Source organism: Rhamphochromis longiceps, linkage group LG15 (genome assembly GCF_057381845.1).
Source record: "Rhamphochromis longiceps isolate RC_006_pf linkage group LG15, R_longiceps_female_GT1.1, whole genome shotgun sequence".
In the NCBI taxonomy this organism is placed as follows: domain Eukaryota; kingdom Metazoa; phylum Chordata; class Actinopteri; order Cichliformes; family Cichlidae; genus Rhamphochromis; species Rhamphochromis longiceps.
The window spans coordinates 31,692,821-31,699,655 of record NC_140571.1 but is presented as its reverse complement, the minus strand read 5'-3'; positions in this window follow the sequence as shown (position 1 = coordinate 31,699,655).

The following is a 6,835-nucleotide window of genomic DNA, read 5'->3' as shown; positions in this document are numbered from 1 at the left end:
CCGGCGGTATATAAACAGCTATCACAATAACTACTGTAAACTCCCTCGGGATGTAAAAAGGTCTGCACGAGCCTGCCAGAACCTCCAAATCAGGAGAACAGTGTGTGTGAATGATCCTGCTGTTACAACACCACTCGTTATGCACGTAAACACATAGCCCCCCTCCTCTGCTTTTACCTGAGTTGCTGTTTCTGTCATGCCGGTGTAGCGTGCGGCCTGCTAACTCGACTGCAGCGTCGGGAATCAGCGGGTGAAGCCACGTCTCCGTAATAAGAATAATGCTGCAGTTACGTGCAAAGCCTGTGTTGGCTATCTGTAGCTCCAATTCGTCTAGTTTGTGGGTGATGGATCGGAAGGCTCGGAAGTGCTGGCCGGTGTGGATGTTTGCATAGCCTAGCGTCTGAGCCCGACCGGCATCCCCTCTTCTGCTTTCTTTCCCTCCGTCGCCTTCTCCCTCCTAAAAAGCCGCAACACTGCCTTCAAGTCAGGGGACAGGGCTGCGTATAGGGCGGCCAGGGCAGACCTGAGTAGAGGCATCAGGAAAGCTAAGGCTGCCTATAGGAGGAGGATTGAAGATCATTTTGCTGACAACGACCCCAGAAAAATGTGGCAGGGGATCAATCACATTACCAACTACAGAAGCAATAACCAGGCAACATCTAGGACTGATGCCTCACTGGCTGAGGATCTAAACTGTCGCTTTGAGACGACCAGGCCCTCAGCTGCCACACCACTTCCACCCGCCCCCAGCACTGGCACACTAACACTCAGGGAGCATCAAGTGAGGTGTGTTCTAAGGTCAGTGAATCCCAGGAAGGCGGCTGGTCCTGATGGAATACATGGAAAGGTTCTCAGAGCATGTGCTGACGAACTGACCGGAGTCTTCACTAAAATCTTCAACCTTTCCTTGTCATCAAACACCGTCCCGCCCTGCCTCAAAACCTCCACCATCATCCCCATCGCCAAGAAGACAGCTGTGGCCAGCCCAAATGACTACAGGCCTGTTGCACTTACGCCTGTAGTGATGAAGTGCTTTGAGAGACTGGTCTGTCAGCACATCAGGGCCGGTCTGCCTCCCACTCTGGACCCCCACCAATTTGCCTACAGGACAAATCGTTCCACCGAGGACGCTATCACCATAGCGCTCCACACTGCGCTGAGTCACCTGGAGCACCGAGGAAGCTATGTGAGAATGCTCTTTCTGGACTTCAGCTCAGCATTCAATCATATCATCCCGGAGATCCTGGTCCAGAAACTGTCTCACCTGGGACTCTCCACCCCCATCTGCCTCTGGATCAAGGACTTCCTGACAAATAGTCCACAGTCTGTCAGACTCGGCCCCCACCGGTCCAGCACCATCACACTCAGCACCGGGTCTCCACAAGGATGTGTTTTGAGTCCCCTCCTGTTTACGCTCTACACATCTGACTGCTCCCCTACCCATCTCTCAAACACCATCATAAAGTTCGCGGATGACACCACAGTGGTTGGACTCATCTCAAGGGGGGATGAGTCGGACTACAGAGATGAGGTCAACAGACTGATTGAGTGGTGTTCAGTTAACAACCTCCAATTGAACACCACGAAAACTAAAAAACTTATCTTGGACTTCAGGAAGGGCAGAGCAGACCCGGCCCCACTTTACATTCACGGGAACTGTGTGGAGAGGGTACGCTCCATGAGGTTTCTGGGCGTGCAGATCTCTGATTACCTCTCCTGGACTGCAAATACTACGGCGGTGGTTAAAAAGGCCCAGCAGCGAGATTGAGCAATAACAGGTCTGTGATGCCCTTAGATGTCCGGGGCTGCACGCGCGCCACACTGAGTGGATCAGCGTGTGTCTACACTTTCTGAGAGTGCTCAGGAGGAACAACCTGGAGGAGAGGCTGCTGGTGACATTTTACAGAGCCACCACAGAGAGCATCCTAACGTACGGCATAACAACATGGTATGCAGGGTGCTCAGCTGCGGACAGGAAAGTACTGCAGAGGGTCATCAACACAGCCCAGAAGATCACTGGCTGCTCTCTGCCCAGCCTGGAGGTCACTGCAAACTCTCGGTACCTCAGCAGAGCTGGCAATATCATCAAGTACCACTCTCACCCCAGCAACCAACTGTTTGAACTATTACCGTCAGGCCGACGGTACAGGTCACATAAAACCAGGACAAACAGATTCAGGGATAGGTTCTTTCCCAGAGCTATCACCGTAGTAAATAAGCACAAAAACAATTGAACCTATTCCATACCGTCACTGTCATTATATTATGCTGCTATTCATACTGTCATTATATTAATGCTGCTATCCTGTATATATTGTACATACTATTGTTTGAGTACTTACGATTGTTTTTTTGTACTTTTTATATTTTACATTTATATTTATTATTGAAACTTGCACCAAGGGAGTGGCACTCCAATTTCGTTGTACTCTGTACAATGACAATAAAGGCTATTCTATTCTATTCTATTCTATTCTATTTTATACATTTCTAGTTCAACCAGAATTACTTTCTAGTCTGTTTTGTTCTTGGAGCCATCAAAATGCTACCCTACCACAGTCATTCATAATATATCGGGAATTTAAATAATTGGTTTTTATTGTGTATTTACTTTCCTCAAAGGGTCTGGTTTTGGAATTAAAAACACACCCGTATGTTGGAAAACTGCTGTCAGAACAAGAAGAAAATATTAAAAATACCTGGAAATAACAGCCTTTATGATGCTATTTTTGTCTCTGCTCTATCAATAGCATAGGGAACAATGACTGTTAATGAATGCTCGTTCTCTGTTTCATAACCACACATCTAAAAGTGCTGAATCCATCCATCCAGCATTGTATGGTGTGCATACCAGTTATTATTTATTCCTCTCTTGGTTGATGGACTTGGATAAAAACTGTGACCAAAATGTTTGGCACTTGCACAACTGCAAAACAAAATTAACCCTTGTATGGTGTTCGGGTCTGTGAGACCCGTTTTCAGTTTTTCCCAAAAGAAAAATTTAACAATTAATTATTTTTTCAACCTGAAATTCATTGGCTTTGGCTTATTTTCTGTGAAGAACATAAATCCTAACTAATTTTCAGTGACCTAATACTGTACCTCCCCCCACGCATTTACATTACATACAAGGTGTTCGGGTCCACTGGACCCAGGTCTAATAAAAGTGTTGAAAGTGCAGGTCCTGTGTTCCCACACTCTGTCTTCCTCCTTTCTGGTGTTGCTGATAGTGTTTTCCTCCCCTCCTGCTCTCGCACAAAGTTGCACCATTGTTGAAAATTCAACTATCAACACCGTCTGCTCCCACACATTCCCGCACATTTTACCCTCTTTCTTGAGGGATCCAAATTTTATTTTCTCATACCCTGTCCCACCTGCAAATTAGGGGCATAATACTATAAATAAGACTTTGCCAGTGTGGTTCTTTATCACAACTGATCAAGATGGCAAAAGATTATCTGCTGCGAGGGCCATCCAATTGATTTTGGAAGAGAGAGGAGCTTTGGATGATGATGTTGACAAAGAGGTTTCAGAATATTTCACATTTCTGAAAATTCAGAGTCTGACAGTGACTTTGAAGAAGAGGATGAGGTTGAGCACCATTTAGTAACAAAACGAAGACGAGCACCCCATCTGCAGCCAGCTCCAGGACCAGAACAAGCCCACCAGACAGCAAGTGAAGAAATATGGATGTCAATAACTGGTGACATTGAATGGTCTTCTTGCCCAAGAAATGAGCCACCCTGCAGAGCTGTTACTGTGATAAGCCAGGGCCAACACGGCTGACAGTTACTCATGTGCAGGACATCAAGTCTTCATTTGAGCTTTTCATCCCAGATTCCATCCAGAAAATTATTCTGGATTGCAGTAATCTAGAAGGAAGGTGTGTTTTTGGAGAGAGGTGGAAGGAGATGGACCAAATTCATCTAAGAACCCCAAAGGCCTACTTTGGGGTTCTTATCCTTGCAGGAGTTTTCAGGTCCAAAGGGGAATCCACAGAATCCCTGTGGGATGCAGAAACCGGCACGAACCTTTCCGTGCATCAATGTCTCTGGAAAACTTCCACAAAATTTCCAGGATTATCCATTTTGATAACCGAGACGACAGACCAGCTCGACGGCAGAGAGACAAGCTAGCTGCCATCAGGACAGTGTGGGATAAGTGTGTGCACCACCTCCCCCTGTTTTACAACCCTGGGCCTAATGTCACCATTGATGAGCAGCTGATCCCATTTAGTTGTGAAACATATTGCTTCATGTGTAAATGTGTTGTGTCTTTCCACTCACTCCACTTGATTATAACTGATTTATTTTTATAACATTTTATAAAACAAAAAACGAGAAGCACATTAATTCATAAATGTGGTCTAACAAAGGTAAAGGGAAAAAATTAACCATGTTTGCTGTTCATATGGTTTGTAATTGGGATGAAGTAAACATCTGTTGAGTAATTTAACATAAAATTGTTTGATAGTGTTAAACTCTGGCGGGTCCACCAGACCCATGAACACTGGCTGAGTAAGAAAAATATGAACACCACACAAGGGTTAATATGTATTTGCCTATAAAACTTTTGAAACTTGTGAAATGTTTCTGATTGTTCCCCAGTATATCATAGAAACATAGCTAACTTTACACTGCTGCCAAAACTTCTGACCACAAGTGTATACCACCTGAAGTGCACAGAGATGCCCTTCACCCAGTTTCGTCAAGAACAAAGAGGTTTTGTCAGTGAATTTATGTTTCTTATTCACTTCCGATTTTTCTTTAATGATCAGTAATTTCCAGAGAAAGCATTTATCATCCAGTTGCAGCTAAATTTAGCATCCTCTTGATTCTCGATAAATCTTAATAAGATAAGACTTTTTCATCTGCCTGGTTATGTAACAAAAAAAAAATCTACAAGGTTTGCTTAATGGTTCAGTAGTGGATATCACTGACTGATCCTACTTGTACCCACTGTTCCCTGCAGACTAAACTCTAATGAGCTTTCTGCTCTTTGTAGTAAGTACACTTAACCCAAATTTGGTGTCATTAACTGGCCATCATATCCTGATAGACTCAAACAAAGAGCTCCACTCCTCACCAACAAGCAACTTGTTTGAGAACATTTTTCTTATTTCCTTCATCATTCTGAGATTAGAGCAGCCCTCTTTCAGGTGTCTCTGATAAGTATGGTCCTGGACGGTCAAGCCTAAGGCCAAAAATATACTGGCTTGTGAATCCATGTGCACAGCTGCACACCACAAACAAGTAGTTATTCCTTTTTTACTACTCATTCAATTGTTAGGTATTTCAAAAACAGTAAAATAAAAAAAATAAAAAAATACAGTAAAGAACTAATTATGTCTAAAATTTTCAAACATTTATTTTCTGTCCAACTTGGTGTATAGTGAGACTGCTTGCTTTGCATGGGACCTTGGGAAAGCTACTTAGGTTTATAGAATTAAACCGCTCTGTTTCCTTTAAAGTTCTGCTGATTGAAAGAAAAAAAAATGTCCATGTGCATGGTGTTACATTTCAGTTACCCCTGAACAAGATGTCTGGACCAGGTTGCCATCTAATGGGTCAAAGAGTCTCTGCTCCTAAAAGATAATGCCCTAAAAGGATTTGCGAAGGGCTTGTGGTGGGCATGCCTACCCTGCATACCTCTGTTGACGCACCTGACAACTCTTCCTTCAATGATTTGGGAACTTTGTGATTTCCTGGATATTTACTTTGGTTGGCGGGAAAAAAAATGCCCAGGGATCTGTTAATTTTGGTGACCCAGAATCTTCATGCTTTGTGAGGCAACAGTACCATCCACTGAGTCACAGTGATGCCCCTTTAGCACATATATTATTTTTAAATACTGCATTTCAAGCAAAATTACCATCAGTGCACTCACGTGTATACATATATTTCTGAACTCTCCCCTTTATCAGTCATGCCAGGACTAGATATTAATTCGCTTATTTAGATAGTCTCAGGTGGGTGAGGCCTTGGGGAAACAACACAAACATACTGAACACGGAGAAAAGAAGTCTTACACTAAACATGAAGACAGAAATAAGGAAACTGGTGGTTTACATTAGGTTTCTTGGGGACAGGGAAGATGGTGGGCCTCTTGAAGCATGAGGGAATTACAGACAAAAGCATCTGCCAGTTTGTGAGTGCATGTTTTGAGGGCATGACCTGGGATGTTGTCCAGTCTGGGAGCTTTCCATGCATTTGCGCATCTGTCCTCCTCTGACAGAAACTCTGGCTTGCTGTGCTTCTCAAAGCGGGCATAGAAGCAGTTCAGCTCCTCAGTTCAGCTCCTCAGTTACAGAAGCAGTCACCACCCCCATGCTGCAGCTCCTCCTAACAGACTATAACAGACTGTTAGTAGTCTGTTATAGTCTTTAGCCCACTCCACATGTGGAGAAATCCAAAACTTCACAACTTTTAGTATGCATGATAAGACTAAAACCAACAGTCCTGCCCTCCATCAGAAAAAGCAAAAAGGGAAACAAAGCAATTATAACAAGTCTGTTTTTTAAATCAGAGGATTATTAACATGCTGAACTGTTGAAAGTGCCTCATTAGTGTTTTTACTACAAGCAGTTAAACACTCACGCGTCTGTTTTTCCAGTGCTTTGTTCTTGTTTTCTGATGTGCCATATGTCTTTTAAATGCATAGCATGTGTTCCTTTCTTCCTTCACTTTTCTTTTATTCTTGTTGTTTTCTTTTAAATAAAAACTGTGGAAAAACAAATGCATGCCATTAATAATTGACACAGGAATCCTAAGAAAATGGAGCAGTCCTTCTACTTTAGCTCGATGCAGAGCATGTTTTGTGAATCTGCAGCTGCAGT